The 21,129-nt window shown below is 32.1% G+C and overlaps 1 protein-coding gene across 3 annotated transcripts in view; it reads right to left on the reverse strand.

Moving 5' to 3' along the window:
• The window catches only part of LOC111048589 (orexin receptor type 1), a 247,865-nt gene that overhangs the window by 167,567 nt on the left and 59,169 nt on the right, over positions 1–21,129 (reverse strand). The window lies entirely within an intron of this gene.

Genomic DNA, 21,129 nt, shown 5'->3' on the forward strand with positions numbered 1-21,129 from the left:
TTATTCGCTACAATAAAGCTAGTAATAACTCATGAGAATGGAACAATCATAATTTACTATTGTTGCATGTGAAATAACACATTTTTAGTTGATTTCTTCTCGTGACAAGTGCTTGTCAAAACCACATGAGAAAAGCATGCGGTGGAAAACTCTATAGCAGTGAACTTATAAAAACATCATTTGCTTGAGAGAAGAATTCTGAAGAGAAGATTCTGAAGGAAAAGTCCAAAATAGGACAGCAGCGTTGTTTTCTATTAACTTACTTTCATCATAAAGTAGCGTTATCTCGCTCCAACCGCTTCAAATTACTCCTTTGTTGCAGATAAGCAAATAAATGTTTTTCAAGCGTAACAGGGAAGGTCGCTTAACCCCTAAAAATTACTGTTTTGTAGTAAAAAATGAACTCCAAGTTGGATGACAACCCTCTACCGCATTACCTAATATGATCAGCGTATAAAGAGCTCTGTGATATTCATTTTCCAAGAGCTGTTTACTTTTTATGAAGTATAAAAGAAGTCTAGATGTATTGTTGCAATCAACAAACTTTCATGTCTCTGTCTTCTTCGTCGTCAGTCAGTTCAAGGTCAAGATGTAAAGTTCATCCATGAATTAATGCATCATACATTCTGAAATTCCGGTTGTACCATTTGGGATTTCCCTCTATGAATGTAATAAAGCTGAAGCCGAAATGTTAAAATAGGGATACGTCAAAATATTGGATAAATTCATCATCATTTGATGGAGAATTGCTTGGATGAACATTATTTTCATGGAGAATATTTAGTAAATTGACGGATAATTGTTTACTATAATTGTTGAAAGCTGAGCTTTCTAGGCTAAGGATTTAAGTTGAATGGAATTACTAGAAAAGCAGTAAAATTCAACATTTAAGCTGCATTAATGGGCTCAAGCTGATCACATGATTTACTCTGATTGCGTCTTGTAGGGAGTGTTCCCAGGGACCCAAAAAAGTCAGCAGAGCTTAGAACGATTAAATTTCGAGGGGTAGGTGTATAAGTTATAAGTTACTCTGTATCGGTAATCTGTTCTATAATAAAGGAAAGAACTGGCTTATACTCGTACGGGATAGGAAAATTATGTTTGACGCATCATCACATCTGAACTACTGGACTGATAAACTTGAAATTTAGCATATAGATTCTAAACTAGCCGAGGAAACCGAGGAATGTTATAGATCTATTTTAATTCTTCAAGATTTCATTACGACAAATTTTCAGTTTGTCAAGTTTTAAAATAGATTCTAGTGAATAACGGGTTTCCTTCTATTATGACAATAAAATTTATTTGATGGATAATATTAGAAATATATTGCGATACTGTTATCAACATTTTCATTGTCATATTTTCATTCTCATACTGATTTAAATTGCATGTATAATATATTTATATAACTTGTTCTTACAATATTTTATATAGAATATATATTAATAGTTTTGAAAATTATTTTAAAAATGTTTAGAATAATTCAAATTCATTGTGGAATTATTCCTCATATCAGTATTGCTTGATTTATCATCGATGTAATCAGTTTCCAGAGTTAGTGAGCGTCTAGGAAAAGTACTTCAAGGCATGTACTTCAGATAGAAAGTGATTATTCAAAAACTCGAGCTGAAGAATTGGCGAAAGCGGACGACGGATGGCAGTTGGAAGGAATTTTTCATTATGAGAACACTGATCCTTCCCAAGAAAATGGTGTACAAATGACACAAAGCATTAAAAAGAGTGTTTCCAGAATTGAGAGTCTCCAGAAGGTAAATAACTGCAGTGAGTGTACCGGTACTTGAGACAGATTAATTCTGCAAGAATTTTCTACCGGGAAACTTTGGAACTGATTTGACAGAGACGAAGCCATTTTGTATTATTTGAAGAGGAAACTGCACTCCCACTAGGAAACAAATAAGATTTTAATGTTGATGCCGTCACGACTTTTTCTCGCAAGTGTGTTGGAAAGGATCATCAACGTCATTCTGTTTCAATTTCTTTATTTCGCTTAGAACACTATAGGAGAATGTCTGGAAGTTTTGTGACTTCCAATTCTCAAGTAAATCCTAGTTCTCTTTGTTCTCATATTCCCTGTTTGTTTCTATTAGACTTTATAGTGTTAGTGAATGTACACGTTCTTTGTTCTGTTAGTACTAGATAGTACAGTATAAATCTCTAGTGATACATTCTCAAACCAAAGTAACCCATAAAATTAACTAGTAGTTCTGCAAACAGTAGACCTCGCTCATGAATACAACTTTCAATCTGATGAAAAGGGCCAGTACAGTAAGTACAGTATATTGTGAAGATTTAGACATGATTTTCATCTATTATTTTCTCCATTGAAAGTGCTAGAGACACTGTTTCCAGGGACACCGGACTTATCAAGAAGTACTTTTATATCAAATACATACCTTTTGAATGAAAAAGACTAAGAAATTGTCAAGAAACCACAGATTTATTGATACTCAGAAAGACCGGTTTCGGTCATTATCAGAATTTATCAGAGATTGACAATGCTGTAATTACCGAAACCGGTATTTCTAAGTATCAATAAATCTGTGGTTTTTTGACAATTTCTTGGTCTTTTTAATTCAATGTTAATAATTACCACAATATCAACTTCTCAACTACACAAAAAGGAAAAAAATTACCTTTATACCTTTACATACACATTTTTCTCTACAACTGCAGTATTGGACTCCAATACAATAAAGATTTTTTTTTATAATTTATCCAATTAATTTGTTGAATCAATTTAATAATTCTATATCATCATAATTTATTTTATAATGATATATATATATATATATATATTAATTAATTTATAAATATAATATTAATTTAATATATTTTATAATGGTATATTATTAGAATAAGATAAAACAATATTAAGTGTTATCTGCAAAAAAAAATCTGGCAGGAATGAGAGTTGAACCTGGGTCCTACAGAGTGACAGACCACGGTCTAACCGACTCGCCCACTATGTGCTCGTAACAATAGAAAAAGTATGCTAATAAATCGCTGTATCTTAAGAGACACATCCTTTCTGGATTGAGGTTAGTTAGGTTTTTTAAATATTACAAAAAACCAGAGGTTTTATCAAAAATCGTTACACATACGTTTCTGCGCCTTGTTTCAAAGAACTTGCATACCAAATTTCATCCAAATCGGACAATAACTGCGACTGTAACTTCGGTACAAACAAACAAACAAACAAACAGACGAAAGCCGATTGAGTCGAAACTAAGACCTCAGCTTCGCTTCGGTCAATTATACTAGTAGTTCTGCGAACAGTAGACCTCGCTCATGAATACAACTTTCAATCTAATGAGAAGGGCCAGTACAGTAAGTACAGTATATTGTGAAGATTTAGCCATGGCATCTATTATTTTCTCCATTGTAAGTTCTAGAGACACTGTTTGCAGGGACACCGGACTTATCAAGGAGGTACCTTTATAATAGACGATATTATCGTCTTCATATTTACAATATAAACATATTTCAACTTTTCTAATAATTAATTATAATAAATCGGTCAACTGACGGAAAAATGGAATAATAATTATGCAGTAGGCAATTTAGATGATGAATCGTCTCACAGACGATGGTGAGATGGAAAATGATTCTAAATAAGATGAGTTTGTTGGTGACAATGACATTAGGTTCCTAATGATGTTTTTCATGAAAAGTGGATTCAATTTCATGGCTTTTTATGCCTATGCAGAATGTTAATGCTCACAAATCGGTTTCCGATCACATTCCTAAAGGAAAACAAAAGACTTGACACTGTAGACCAAATTTCATCCAAATCGGACAATAACTGCGACTGTAACTGGGGTACAAACAAACAAACAAACTATAGTATAGTATAGTATAGTATAGTATAGTATAGTATAGTATAGTATAGTATAGTTAGTATAGTATAGTATAGTATAGTATAGTATAGTATAGTATAGTATAGTATAGTATAGTATAGTATAGTATAGTATAGTATAGTATAGTATAGTATAGTATAGTATAGTATAGTATAGTATAGTATAGTATAGTTAGTATAGTATAGTATAGTATAGTATAGTATAGTATAGTATAGTATAGTATAGTATAGTATAGTATGTATAGTATAGTATAGTATAGTAAGTATAGTATAGTATAGTATAGTATAGTATAGTATAGTATAGTCTAGTATAGTATAGTATAGTATAGTATAGTATAGTATAGTATAGTATAGTATAGTATAGTATAGTATAGTATAGTATAGTATAGTAAGTATAGTATAGTATAGTATAGAGTATAGTATAGTATAGTATAGTATAGTATAGTATAGTATGTATAGTATAGTATAGTATAGTATAGTATAGTATAGTATAGTATAGTATAGTATAGTATAGTATAGTATAGTATAGTATAGTATAGTATAGTATAGAGTAGTATAGTATAGTATAGTATAGTATAGTATAGTATAGTATAGTATAGTATAGTATAGTATAGTAGTATAGTATAGTATAGTATAGTATAGTATAGTATAGTATAGTATGGTATAGTATGGTATAGTATAGTAGAGTATAGTAGAGTATAGTAAGTATAGTATAGTATAGTATAGTATGGTATGGTATGGTATGGTATGGTATAGTATAGTAGAGTATAGTATAGTATAGTATAGTATAGTATAGTATAGTATAGTATAGTATAGTATAGTATAGTATAGTATAGTATAGTATAGTATAGTATAGTATAGTATAGTATAGTATAGTATAGTATAGTATAGTATAGTATAGTATAGTATAGTATAGTATAGTATAGTATAGTATAGTATAGTATAGTATAGTATAGTATAGTATAGTATAGTATAGTATAGTATAGTATAGTATAGTATAGTATAGTATAGTATAGTATAGTATAGTATAGTATAGTATAGTATAGTATAGTATAGTATAGTATAGTAGTATAGTATAGTATAGTATAGTATAGTATAGTATAGTATAGTATAGTATAGTATAGTATAGTATAGTATAGTATATAGTATAGTATAGTATAGTATAGTATAGTATAGTATAGTATAGTATAGTATGTATAGTATAGTATAGTATAGTATAGTATAGTATAGTATAGTATAGTATAGTATAGTATAGTATAGTATAGTATAGTATAGTATAGTATAGTATAGTATAGTATTGTATAGTATAGTATAGTATAGTATAGTACAATGATCACCGAACTTATTCAACTTATTTTAGTTAGTAACAATATTCAATATCAAACAGGCTATAATACATTTTTATTAAAATCAGGAAAGTTCGGTTGCATTCAGTAGCCTACTACTTAATAACGCTTGGTACAAAGCGTCATGGAAGTTAATTTCGATCATTGTATATATTCTGTATATATTCTCTCTTTGTATAAACTCAGTATATATTCGATTATTACAATTCAAAAAAATTGAATCTTTAATAATAAAATTCACTATTTTGAATAATTATGTTTTGCTTAACTTAATATGATTCAGCCAATCAGTGGATGAATAAGTTGCGCGATATAAGCAAATACTGCTCAATGAACTCAGAAGCAAAAATCATTTAAAAGTGAATTGGTCCCAAGCATAACTTGATTCAGAGTCACTTCAACTGTTGTCCAGTAGACTGAAAACGTTTTCGCAGCTCTTGAAAATCGCTGAAAACTTGACTGCAGCCAATCATGGCTAAACTTGGAACAATGGCACGTTTATATTTTTCAATCCTACTTTGAAACTCTTCAGAACATGGCGAAACATTATTTGATTATTTCAGATATTCCTAGTCTAGTGGAAGAATGCAATAGCTCGAATAACAATGCAGTCAGATCTCGTTAGCACATACTTGAGACTGGAGTAGTGCATTCATTGAAAATCCCGATCATGGAGAGAAAATATTTCCGATATTTTTAATTGAGCTCCAAGCCAAATCCTCGCTAAACGAAAAACGCTTGTCTATCCCTGTTCACTGGTCACATTATTCATACCTTCACGTTCCATTTATCGACAAAAATTCCACATCTGCTGAAAATCCCCCATTTTCTACTTTACCTATAGTTTCATGATTGTAATTCATGAAATACTACATAAAATTGTTATTTCTACCTTCATATTGAAAAATTACCACATTTGATATCAGAACATGCTAAAACATGTTGTGTTTTCCATTCTAAGTTCTATGTTTAACTCTTCATCTGATTAATAACTTTTTTGTGATAAGATTAATTTTGTTTTCATTTTTAATGAAAAAATTCAATCAGTATTATCAAAAGTTGAGTAACAAGATGGGACTTTTGTTAAAAATCAAAAAATGATAATCGACGTTTTTATTTCGGTCACAATTTATTCATATACTGTTTGCTATTCCGTTGCCATGATCACATTCCCTCAGAAGAGAAGATCAACAAAATATCTTTAAAATAAGAGAGACTAGGGTGGTGTTTGTTGTGTGTTCGTTTGCTCGCATCAAAACATGTCAACTTGTGGATTGCATACCGGAAAAACGGGAATGATTCAGGTCTCCAAATTTTGTACATAGATTCTAAAAATATCAATCTCGTGCACCTGGAAGCCCAAATTCCAATTTTCCTTCTAGATTTTTCAGAATTAATGTTCAAATTTCATTAATGGTACATACGATTTCATAGAAAATCACCAAATCATATGGTCGAAATTGAAAAAGGAACATCTATTATCGCTTTCTACCTGATACCACTTAACCTCAATAATATTGTTTTGATAATTGATAAATATTTTTAATAATAATGAAAATATTTTTATTATAAATATAATAATAGTATTTTTTTGATAATTAATAAATATTTTAATTTTCACAAACTCTGTATAATAATATGTTGAATGTGAAACAGGTGCATCAAAGAAATTATCTCAAATACATCTGTTTAGAAAAAACAAAGTTTTGAAACTTCGTTTTCCTAATGCAATGTTTAGGCCTACACGTGGCATGGATTATTAATTTTTCAGCTAGAACAGTTTTTTGAGACAAAGTGCTAAATAAACGTTTACAATTTCATTAATGCTGTATCGGCAATATTAAAACGCTTGTTTAAGACAGATGTTCCTTTTTCAATTTCGACCATATGATTTGGTGATTTTTTATGAAATCGTGTGTACCATTGATGAAATTTGAGCATTAGAATAATAGTCAATAGCGTCTTTGAATAAAGGTGTTGATATTTACATAAAAGAATTATTCTCTTCCATTTTTATTCAATTAAAATTCCAAAATTATTCTAGCCCTGACAGAATGACTGACTCACTGTACAGTCAGTCGAAAATTTTTATATTGGAATGAGGGGTATTTTGGCAAGCTTAGCAAAAAAAAGGTCTTAGGCACCTTTCCGTTATATCTTCAAATGAAAAATGGGTTTTGTGGGTTGTCAAAACTCCCTCTGAAAGGGAAACTACTCAACTTATTCTATCTTTTAGTAAAATAACAATAGTCATTCATCCATCTATCATCTTCCATACTATAATAAAGGAAAGAACTGGATTATACACATATACACGTGTAAAGTATAGGAAAATTATGTTCGACTCATCATCACGTCTGAACTACTAGACTGATTAACTTGAAATTTTGCATATAGATTCTTGCTTAACCGAGGATGGTTATAGACCTATTTTAAATTCTTCAAGATTTGATTACAAGTTTTTAGTCTGTCAAATTTTCAATTATTTGTCATGCTTCCAGCTGTTGTATGGTAGCAGCAGAACATTTCTCTTAAAAGGGAAATTATAAGATAAGTATGATTGGGGATCTTTTTCGAGTGATAAAAACAGATTTTCCGTTGCACCCAAATTTTTTCCGACATTTCAAATTAACTTCTTTTTTTTAATTGAAAGGGTGTCACATGATACATGATTCCGATACACAATTTCCAGAGAAGGTATGGTGAAAACCGCATATCGATATCTCAAACCTTTCAAAATTTATTCTCATTCATTTAAAGAACTGGCTTAAACACCTATACACGTGTAAAGGATAGGAAAATTATGTTTGACGCATCATCACGTCTGAACTACTGGACTGATTTACTTGAAATGCTGCATCTAAATTCTTAATAAACCGAGGATTCTCATAGGCCTATTATCAATTCTTCTAGATTTCATTACGTCAAGTTTTCAGTTTGTCAAGTTTTAAAATAGACCCTTGCGAAGCACGGGTTACCTGATAATAAGATATGAGTATGGACTTTTTGAAATATCAATTCTGTAATCTACCATGTTCTTGAGGTCAATATGGACATCTATTTTTAATTAAAACAACTTGAGACTGATAAAAGTACAGATTAATAGAAATAATTGTGAGATACTAGCAATGTCTCTTACACCATTATGAATCCCTAGAATACTGATTCATGAAAGTTCAAACATCAAGCAGCAGAATAATTATCATGGTGTGGATGAAGCCATATGATTGGTCGTTAGTCGACCAATCAAGGTTGAGCTCTGTTATTGGCCGAAACAAGGCACGTCCACAGTATTTCAAGTATGATCATTAGAACCGTTGAACGAGAAAAAATACTTTGTAACTCAAGTTCAATCATGTATGTTTAAAGCATGTATAAATTGGATCATCCTTGATGACAATTCATTGTGTTTTGTGGATTCATTTTCAATATCCAATAGAGCAATCTACGTTTCTCGAATTCAGTACTGAACTCAAAGGACTTCTTCAGGTATCATTGCTTGCAGTTTTTCAAAATTGATAAATGATTCTTAAGCTGGTTCAACAGCTGGTTCAACTCAATTTCTGTAAATCGTTCTCAGGAATGTTTACCGCTTATTTCAAATCAGTTTTATGACCACATCGTCGAGTAAATTTATCTATCAATTGAGTTATTTTACTTTTTTCCATGAATATTGATTGCTATTCTTCCATCAACTTCTGATGTGAAAATAAATTTTACGTCATGAACGAAAAAGAGGCAGTGAATACAATGTGCAACTCAGTTTTGATATGAGAAATTATTATCTTCTAAAAACTGGAGCTTATGAAAAAGATTGCTCTTAAGCCAGCTGAGCTCGCTGGTTACAAATTACAAGAATAGCATGCGCCAAATCTGAAATGAGATCTTCTCAAACGCTAGGACGCGTGTAGCCACAACCACGCTTCGCTAAGATTTTCTTCATTCCATCACTTTAATAAACGCAATCCATGCAACTGGTGTACTAGTACACTTTCTCATATTAGTATGCCGTATTATTCCTTTTGTTTTATTGTTTTCATGGGAAAACTAAAATCCATTACTATTTTCATTATATACCAATAATAATGTAGTATATAACTTCGAACTGAAACTTTATTGGAAAAAGAAAAAGAAAAATAGAATATTACATAAATAAATCAATACAATTCTAACATTGAATGCCCTAAAGGTATTCCTGTATTGGGCATTAACAATATTTCATTACTAAATTCCATTACTATTTTCATTGTATACAATAATGTAGTATATAACTTGGAATTGAAACTTTATTGAAAAAAGAAAAAGAAAAAATACAATATTACATAAATAAATCAATACAATTCTAACATTGAATGCCCTAAAGGTATTCCTGTATTGGGCATTAACAATATTTCATAATATATACATAGAAGAGAAAAGAAAATTACATAAACAAAAAATTAAAAAATATTCAGGTTGAACATCAAAATAAGAAGAAAAAATCTACTTTATGAGTTTGATTTCCGTGCAGGTGGCATTCGCAGGATACAGTCTTTGTACATATTTTGTTTAAATCAACTAAATCTTAATTAGGTGCTTAACCATCGATACCATTATAGACAGTCTATATTCTCATCCTAAAAAACGAGAGAAATCTTCTCTGTAATCGAAAATTGAAGAACAAAAATAATGAAATAATATAGAATCAATTAGAAGAACATTTCAATATTATCAATTGATAAAATGAAATCCCTCAATAAACTATCTCTCACTGCCCTACTAAAATTACGCTCTCTTATTTCTAAAGGTAAAACATTGTAAATTTTCAGTGCAATATAATTGAAAAAATCTGTTATGCTCTAATCTTGGCATTGGGAAACTTATATTTTTCTGATACCGTGTGGAATACAATGTTGGACGCTGATGAATTTGAATGAGTTTATCCAAATTCTTAAAAATTTGCACAATTGCTTTATGTAAAAAAGAGTACCTGACAGGCAATATTCTTAAGAGCTTGAAGAGTTGCATTGAATGCTCGTATCTTGGCTTCCTACAAATTAATCCGACAATATGTTTCTGTGCAACTATGATTGGTCTTAAGTTGGTGACATTAGCACTTCCATAGCAGATCAAACCATAATTTATTCTGGATTCAACAAGGCCATGATAGAGCTGAGCCAGAAAGAATTTAGGACACAATTCTTGTAAGAAATAAAATTTTCTTATCAAGCCAAACATTTCTTTTTTATTTTTTTAATATGATCAAACCAAGAGAGTCGGTGATCTATTGGTAGCCCTAGATATTTCACACACGTTGCTTCCTCTATCACATCGCATTGGCAGGTTAGTTGCCTTTCAGAACAGCTGAATTTGTGATAACGGAGGCTATAATTAATATCAGAATGAATGTTATTAAGTCTAAATCTGATAAAATTTGACTTTTTAGCATTCAACAATAGCCTATTCTTACAAAACCACCAATGCATGTGCCCGAGATCGGTTTGCATATTTTCTTTAAGGATAGCATCGTTGTCTCCTCCATAAAATATAGCAGTATCATCTGCAAACGATATTATGTCATCTTTTGTCTTGTCATTACACAGATCATTTACAAATACCAGAAATAGGATACAGGAAAGTACCGACCCTTGGGGTATTCAAAATCGCATTAATCCTAAATCGCTGAGTTCATCATAATTATTAATTCGGACCTGCTGATATCTGTCTCCCAAATAGCTACTAAACCAATCGTTTGCTACACCCCTTATTCCCATCTTCTTCAACTTTTCGCGAAGAGCAGTTCGTGCTCAATTGAATCAATGCCTTAGAAATATCTAGGAAAATAGCTGCGCATTTCCTTTTTTTATTGAAACTGTTATTTATTTTATTTAGTAGTGTTTTCATCGCTTTTTCTGTTCCTTTATTCTTCAAAAAACCATACTGATTCCTAATAAAAAAACTAATGTGGTTGAGAAAAATTAATAAACGATTCTTCATTGCTCTCTCTAAGATTTTTGCAAACACAGACAACAATGTAGTTGGTCTTAGATTATCTATTTGCTTAATGTTCTTATTTTTGGTATGGGTACAATATTGATCGTTTCAATATTTTTGGAAATACACCGGCTTGAAGACTTAGATTGCACAACTCTACTAGATCTTTTAAGGTGGATTCATTTAATTGTTGAACTGTGTAGGTTAGAAGACTTAGATTGCACAACTCTACTAGAACTTTTAAGGTGGATTCATTTAATTGTTTAACTGTGTAGGTAGGGTTGCTATACCGTCCACTACCGGTGCTGTATTATTTTTAAGCTATTTTATGATATTTTGCAGTTCATTCATAGAGATTGGATTTAAGAAAATATTATTTACTGGACTAACAATTGGGAAAAGTGCTTCACGTGTCTCACTCATATCTGTTTTAAAATGTTCCATGTTTGATTTACTATTTTGCACAACTGTAAGAGAAAAATTATTAACGTTGTTAACAATTTGTTTTGGTTCTTTTACTATTTCACCATTCTGTAGCACTATGTCATCCAAATTATTCTTGGATTTGATATTGCCCAGAAGCCTATTGACGGTTTTCCACTTATCCTTAATACTATTCCTATTCGTTTCAAACAATTTCATTAAATATTTCTGTTTTGTTTTTCTAATTTCATCTCCAAGTAAATTCCTATAATAGATGTATTCTGTTCTCAAGATGATATTGTTCGGCTGTTTGCAATGGTTATTAAATAAAATATTTCTAAAATTGATCTTCCTCATCAAATCTTCTGTAATCCATTCCGATCTTGTTTTCAATTTTCTTATATGTTGGACTTGTTTCATCTTGATGGATTTTTTAATAGATACCTGTAAATATTCTAAGAATTTATCCCATTTATAATATTAATATCGCGATTTTCCTCATTTTCCAATACGGCTCTCCAGTCTGTTGTAGACAAGATACAATTAAGCTTTTGATAATTAATTCTGCTTACGTATTTTTTACAATTTCCATGCACATTGCCTTCCAAACTCATGCCACCAAATTTTAATTGTATTTTCGACATATAATGATCAGTTATATCTAACTTAATAATATTCGCCTTTATTTCAATGTTTCTTTGTTTAGCTACACTAATATTGCTATACTTTACAAACACATGATCTATACAAGTACCATTATCGTTAACTACTCTAGTGGGTTAATTTATATGTGATTCTAATCCATATTTACTCATTACCATCCTATATTCATCTATATTGTGGTCATTTGATAAAATATTCAGATTCATATCCCCCACAATAAAAAAAGGTTTCTTATAATTCCCTATCTCATTTTTTTCAAGCAGGTATTAGTTCAATTCGTTTATAGCCTTGAAGAGTTCATTTGTAATCTATGTACAGCAAGCATAGGAAAAGTGAAGTTGTTGAATGAACATTTACAGTAAACACAATAAGCAGATAAGAAATCAATCTTTGTTTCCTCGTATTTAATATCATTACTCGGATAAATTAAGGTTCCACCAGGCCGATAATCATTGTTAAATCACCTACACTAGCATAACTCTAAATTTGATAACAATTTACTTCGCTTTCTTTTATCCATATTTCCATATTTCTGTTACAATAATAATTTTTGGTTTGAAGTCCAATTGCAACATACTCACTATCAAATAATCATAATTGTTCCTCAAACTTCTGATATTCTGCTGTATAATAACTATTTCATGTGACTAGCATTAAAATGTGTTGAGAATACTACAAATTTAAATTGATCTAGAACCGATAAAATAACTGATGAATAAAATGACTAACAAACCTGGCACTTGCTTCAGCGAGAATTTATTTTTTAGTAGTAATGTTGCGTAGCTGCTCTTCTGACTTTAATTCGATGACTGGACTTCCTTCTTTCTTCTGTATCAGTATTTTGCAATCCCTTATCGACAAAAATTTCAAACGTCCTTCTCTCACAGCATTTTTCGCGGCAGCAAACACTCTTCTTCTATTCGGCGATAAACATTCGTTTATATAAATCGGAGTATCCATTGGTAGGTCCATATGTCTAGTAGGGAAGTCTCTTTTAATTCTTCTTTTCTTCATGATTTCGTCCTTATCCTTCCTCCTAACGAACTTCACTAGGATTGGTGGTGTTTCAGGATGTTCATTTCTCACAGCAGTTCTGTGACAAACATCAATAGAATCGGGAGTTATCTTGTGACCAAGCAACTCACTCATTTTGCATATTATTGGGTCTAAATCCTCATTTGCGTTTTTCGGGATTCCCCTTACTTCAATCATGTTGATTTTTGAATACTGATCTAAATCTTCTACTTGTCCTTTTGGAATCGCGTTTTCACTCCTCAACTGAGTCACTTCACTAGTAATTGATTCAATAGTTCTGAAGCAAGAGTCCAACTTTTTGTTTTGTGATTCATAGGAGTTTTTTAATTCCTCCAACGCAACGTGACAAACCTCAATTGAAGCACCAGGGTCCCTTTCCATTCTCTTGTTATCCTCACGTATGTTATTTAGAATATTTACCATGTCTCTCAGAGTCAACGTGCCGTCCTCCGCAGTAGTCTCCAAAGCCATACTTTTACGCCTTTCCTTCGAACATTGTTGATATCTCCAAATTTTGTTTTGCGATTATTTGATGAATTTGGAATCCTCTGCAGTGATATTTGCACATTTATTATGCACACTGACATAACAGTCACTACAGGTTATTGCATCACTATCCTAAACAGACTTCGAACATACTTTGCACGACATTTTTACTATAATTTTGTGCGAAGTAACAGTTTTTTTTCAACTGAAGCAACAGTGAGAGTATTCTGCTTTAAATTTAGTGAAGAAATGATAACTATTCTTGATAGCACACTTCACAATTGTACAACAGAATCCGATTGATTTATCTTCTAGCTAGATAACGAGCCACCCGCACAATAACAACCTTCCTCCATCGCTTTCTGATCATCACTGAGTATTATATTCACATAGTATTTATCATAATATATGCATATATAATAATAAGGTTGATAAAGGTTGGCGAAGCCACCAAAAGCTTCGGAAAATGATGTAAGTTTCTAAGTGTATTTCACTTATCTGTATCGTGTTACCTGTTCAAATTAGTATTATAAAACTGTTAAGTGTTTTTTGTTTTGTGCTATATAATAATAAGTATATATTTCAATAGTATCCTCACAATGCCTGCATAATATTCATGGGCTTGGAATAAATCGTATTAGAGATTAAAATGGATGTCACTTTTATCTTCATCATGAAATTGTTGTTTCTTAGTTAATTATCAACTTCAAAAGAAAATAAAGTATATACTGTATTCCAACCAATAGGCTAATGGAGATAGAGATAATCGTACGAGTAGTTTCCTAGTTTACAAGTTGACAATATTAGCAGTAATAAGTGAAATCTTCATGACATTTGATAGTTAAAATACAATCAAATGATGGTCGATTACCAGTTATACTGTACAGCCATTCCAGTGCCCGAAAATATTTCAATGGCTTTCCATGAGAGTCAAGTATTATACAAGTTCATAATATCGTAATGTATCACAAAGTTTCAAATTGCTTGTTATAACATGAATAGAATAAGAAGAGTGAGTGAATTTTCAAATTGAAGAATGCATACAAACATTTTCCTAAGAAAATGATTTCAGAAATCTTAAAGGTAAAATGAAACTGCGAATTAGAGATCGATATCGTGAGTGATAACATTATATCCTACTTGATTTTCAATGGACTGACTGCAAATATCGGCTATTGAAATACTGTACTTCTCTTTATCGGCATATTGGTAGTCGACCTGTTCAAAGCGACAAAAAGGTTTTCTATGAACAAGATAAAGAGGGAAGCGAGTTAAAATAATCGACCTAAATCACCGCACTTCATTCGCCGAACTTCTATTCGCGCTCTTCAAATATCAAACTAAAGAGTGTGGTTTACACTCAAACTCCAGTCTCTATTTATCTTTTCATTAGCACCTTTTCCGGTCCAACTTCGTTGGAGAGTTCAGCTTTGATGGTACAGTATTCTCACATGAACATTTCAACTGAACGTTTAATCTTAAAAATCAACAGCACAAACCCAAGTGGGGTGTGTGGGGACATGTTATTGCGAGAAGTAAAGTTCTCGAGTTCTTTATCAACATGGAATGAATGTTTCCCATTTAAGCTCGATGAGAGCTGAGCAATTTTTATCATTGAGTCCCCCAACATTCATTAACACATGTACCTCTACGTTGAGGGGTGTAATTTGGTTAATCCGTTCTGACTCGTCACTCTTTAACAAAGCTCCACTAATTTGTGCCATTATTTCGTTTCTCGCCACTTGATCATTTGTCTCATCCGTTATCGACCCGTCTCTTCTCTGATATTCTCACTCGTTCTATTTCCCCTCACTAATACTAGCCACTCTCACTCTCCTTTATTCAACCTCCTACTCACTAACAGATACTATCACTCAACTTTTCTCATTTTCCCTTCTCTCAACATCTTTCCACTATTGTTCTAAGGACTGTTCTTTTGGCCAGCTGTGGTCACCAAATAGCATTTTTCTTCATTCCCATCTCCTCATTATAAGAGACTAGTGAAAATGATAAGAAACTAAAACCTGTTAAGGAAGAAAAGGAATCTCTCCGATTGGTATCCGATCCCCGATCATTGTTCTTGTTTAATGATAGAGCAAGAATCATTCCACCCCACACAGGTTAGGCATCTTGACGTTTTGTTATATTCATTCATACGAAAAAATTGTAATTATATTAAATCATTATATTTCTGTAGAAAGTTCTGTTTCGATGATAACATACCAATTTCTCTGTTATTATACAGAGTGATTCATAATTATGGTAAAATATTTCAATACGTGATAGTAGAGGTAAAAATAAGAAAAAAAGTTCATATAAACATATATCCATGAACGCTTCATTAGCGAGCTATACAGGGGGTGAAAGATTTTGCCCGGAATTCAGTTCCTCTGGTGAAATACACCAATGCTGAAGTGTTTGGGGACTAGTTTTTGAAAAACCTATGCTGGATTCATATGGAAAAATATCTGAAAAATTGAATAAAACTAGTCTGGAAGCTGTAGTGTGAGTAGTTTTTGAGAAAAAAGTTGAAATATGCAAAAAATTTAAGTAGAAAAACACAGACTTCTACGTTTGATGCCCAATAACAATCAGCTACAACCTATGAGTTATTAGTTCTCTCCTCATAAAACAGCAAATTTTTATGGTGTAATGTACTACATAAGAATACATTTTATTCAACTTTTATTTGAATTTTAGTTTACACAGCTTACATAATTCTTTTCAGAATTAAATTCCCTACAATTTTTATTGCGAAAAAATATTTGTTTATTGGTCATTAAATAAAGTTATTGGGCATCAAACGTAGAAGTCTGTGTTTTTCTACTTAGATTTTTTGCATATTTCAACTTTTTTCTCAAAAACTACTCACACTACAGCTTCCAGACTAGTTTTATTCAATTTTTCAGATATTTTTCCATATGAATCCAGCATAGGTTTTTCAAAAACTAGTCCCCAAACACTTCAGCATTGGTGTATTTCACCAGAGGAACTGAATTCCGGGCAAAATCTTTCACCCTGTATAGCTCGCTAATGAAGCGTTTATGGATATATGTTTATATGAACTTTTTTTCTTATTTTTACCTCTTCTATCACGTATTAAAATATTTTACCATAATTATGAATCACCCTGTACTGTTCTTTGGATAAATAAAATTGTTTTCATTTCTTTAAATTATACAGGGTGTTTCAGAAGTAGCGTCGAACATTCTAGGGTATTGTTTCTGGATGATAGGAGACTACAAATGTCGTATTTGAAGTGTCCAAAACTCAGCGGTTATCCTTATAGTTGCCATTTTGTTTTTTTCATGCAGGAATATTTTTATCTCAAGAACGATCTCGTATTGATCTGAAATTTGGCATGAATATTTATGCTATAAAGACTCAACTTTAAAAAATAATATTGAGAAATTCCAATCTAAATTTCCAAAATGGGGACCATTTTAAATTTTTGATTGAAAATTTCACGAAAATCGTTCACTTTACAAAAAATTTACAAGAGACAAAAATTTGGAAAATTTTATCAAGATTTCAAGGATACCTCATTTATTGAGACTGTTTGAAGAATAACGTATAAATTAATTCTTTTCGCACTGCATGCATGACCACTTTTCACCATTTAAACATCAATATTAAATTTTCAATTCCAATTGGATTAGAGATGAAGCTTTGAGACTCAGTATGTCTCCATATGGCCATCCAGCTGATTCTACAATGTTTTTCAGATGAACTTGTTTGTTCATGACCATTCATGCAGTACGAAAATAATTAATTTCTCTCTTATTCTGTGACCAATGTTAATTAATAAGGTATCCTCGAAATGTTGATAAAATTTGGTAACTTTTTTGTCTCTTGTAAATTTTTTTAAAGTGAACGGTTTTCGTTAAATTTTCAATCAAAAATTTAAAATCTCATACTTTTTTCTCTTCTTTCTTCTTTCAATAGTATTGAATAATAACGTGAATATCTTCGAAACGGTTTGAGATATCGATATGCGGTTTTCGCCATTCATTTTTCCTTGAAATTCCGTATCGAAATCATGTATCGCATGACCACATTCGTATTTAACAAAATAAAGTTGCATTTAATATGGCGGATCCAAGATGTCGGACCAGATTTTTAAACTCATACTAAAGTAGAATTATCAATTTGATTAGGAACCACCTATGTTGATGGGAAATTGTTTGATGAACTTATTGAAAATATTTTTAGACCTCCAATTTTCCTAAGCTCTTCTGTTCATCATATTTGAAGCCAAGTAATAATAAGATTTTCTTCAAATTTCTCTATGTGGTCTAGGAATAACAGTGTTGTTATATATAATTCCTTATTCTTAGAGAGAATAGTGATATTGGTTACCAAATAAACACTTCTAAAATAGAACGCTCTCATGACACGGAACACTACGCGGAGAATAAATACAAGAGGTAGAATAATATATCTAAGAATATATTATGCAAATGTGAAAATAAAGGATTCGAATGTACTCGACATCCATTGAACAACATTAATCTTTCTTTTTTCTTCTGAGTGATCACCTGTGGCTTCAAAGACCAGTAATAAGTACCTTATTCCCACAATGTGACCCAATACTGTAATACTAGGAATTTACCAATGCATGATAAACAAAAATTAAACTTGGAATTAATGGTCATAATTAGGAGAGGTTTCATGTTTTTCAAGCTACTGAACGATGTTGCGGTGGTTGTGGTAGTTGTGGTGGTATCCGACTACCGATTGTTATTGTTCTGAGTTCACTATTACACTATTCGAATTGTAATTAAAAATTAATTGTACAATTTTCAGGAAATTTACTGTTTTCATGGAACTTTTATTTAAAATTTTTAAATGGGCGCCATTTTTAAATGCAACTTCAAACGAAACCGATTATTTTATATTGATCAGGTCTTGACCAAAGTAAGAATCAGTTGAAGTATGAACCCAACCAGTCAAACTGTCCTTGAGATGTAAACTATTTTGTAAAAAGATTAAAACGGCGGATATCTAGTGAAAGAAGCGTTTTCCGAAAAAAAAAATTATTTCATGTTTTGTTTGATTTGACCTAAGAAAGCATATAGTAGAGTTATGGACACTGGGTAGTGGGTATAGTTTTCAAAACTGACAGAGGACATAAGTAGCGAAGGTAGTAAACATTTCCAAAACATATATGTTGTATAGCAGTAAAGTTCAGCTTAAAGTATCTGATGGCAACAATAGATTCCGTACAAATGTTTTTTTCAATTCTATATGAAAAAGATGAACGTAACCGTATAATCATTATTATTAATGAAGCTCCAAACACTCTTGGAAATGCACGAGTAGCCACAATGCACAACATGGTAGTGATGACTGGCAGAGGGCCAAACAAATGATGATGCTGTTCACTTGCTGGCTAGAACTGATACTCCTACCACATTTTTCTTATTTGCCGACACCGCTGGTATCACCTAGGCCCGGAAAGGCCGCTGTTTATTCGACACCATCCAAGGAATTGAACTCGAAGGGCCCTGTCATCTGGTTCAGACTAGAGAACGCTTTTAGCGTGATCGGATTTGCAGGGACGTTTATGAACGTTATTCGGGAGTGGGGGAGGGTGAAAGAGATCCAGAAGAGTATGAGAGAGACCGTGAGAGGAAGAGTGATAGTACGAGGTACTGTGAGAAAGAGTGATGAAGTAAGTGAGAGATAGTGATGAAGTAAGTGAGAGATAGTGAGAGTTTACTCGAGATAGCAGGCGTATCATCATATGGCTGAATTGAGAATTTAGCTACGAACTCTGCTACACGATCAAAGGATGTCAATGTCGATGATGGTGATGATGACGATCATAGCGAGTGCTTCGATGTCTTCTTGTTCTCTCACTAGTGATGTCAAAATTGGATGAGATGGGAGCCACATGTGCAGCCATTCACTAACTACTGGAAAAGGTAGTGCAGCGCTTCCATTCGAAAACTAAAGGTATTCACATCATTCCATGCTGGTACCAGCATATCCGGTGAACATTGGCCAGTTTCGCATTTGAAAATTTTATGGAATGAAGGATGGAACTCAATATTTATCGGGAGAGATGGTAATTTTGACGAGTAGCCAAAAATTATTGTTATATTCACATTCTGTGGACTTCTAGTGTTAAGAGTTTCAAATGGGCTCTAACCATTTCCATATCATTATTTCATTACCATATTGTAAACCTAAAAAAAATCTCATTTAAGACTTCTGAAGCTTTAATGGTTATGTAATTTAATATTATGTATATACTATTTTATATGAACAGTCAACACTGAACCCTCCCAGATTAAAAGATGTATAGCCTTAATAGGGAGAATTATGTTTATTTTTATTTCATCATGTTCATCTTCATATTTCATGTGTATATGGGATGGATAAGGGATTTGATTTTATCATGATCGAATGACCCATCTTCTTCAAATCGGATGATGTGAAGGGTTAAGCAAGGAAGTATGGATTTTGGATCAGCTGTTACATACTACTTTTTAACGATACTTAATATTTCCCCCCAGTATGTACGTTTTACGGAGCCATTTTGATAATCATTGAGGGGCAAATCATTGGAACATTATTAATTATGTACGAAAAACAACATTTGAAGAATGGCGTCCGTTTTTGTCCATACACTTAAGTAGACGTTGTAAGAAGTTATCCATACTCCTCTGAAGCGTTGCACGAGTATTTGCTAGAGTTTCTTGTGATATTGTTTCATTCAGGACTTCAAGTGTACGTGGGCTGTTGATGGTTTGAAGGCTTACACAAGCTTTGAGGTAGCCCAATAAAAAATAGTCAAAAGGTGGAAGGTCCGGTGAACGAGGAGGCCACCTTTACATCTCCGGGCAGCGAAATGAGGCGTCGAGTGAGGTTCTGCCTTGGAAATGTCATAGTTCATCTCAATGTATGGCATGTTGAAACCGTAATGTATTGAGGTTCATATATTATGTCATCTTCTCAATTAGGACAAAAAAATCACGGAGCAGTATTAGTTCACGATCTGAATTGAAACTTCAAAGTTTTCTCAAAAAAGTAAGGGTCAAATAAGAAGTTTACAAACAGTTGCCACAACAGTCAGTGATACAAAAACAGAAAACTTCATTCTTTATTCACGACGTTTTCTTCACGGCAGATGAAGCAAGTTTATCTTTTGCACAGCACTCTGTCATCAACTTCTCACACAGTTTTAAGGAGTTTTTGGTCGAAAACGGACATCATTTTCAAGTGTTTTTTCGGTACGTAATTGATGTTTTTGTTTTTCCCCTTCTTAACAATTATAATTATTAAAATGGCAGCATCCAAGGTAAATACTGAAAAAAT

This window comes from Nilaparvata lugens, chromosome X (genome assembly GCF_014356525.2).
Source record: "Nilaparvata lugens isolate BPH chromosome X, ASM1435652v1, whole genome shotgun sequence".
Classification (NCBI taxonomy): Eukaryota; Metazoa; Arthropoda; class Insecta; order Hemiptera; family Delphacidae; genus Nilaparvata; species Nilaparvata lugens.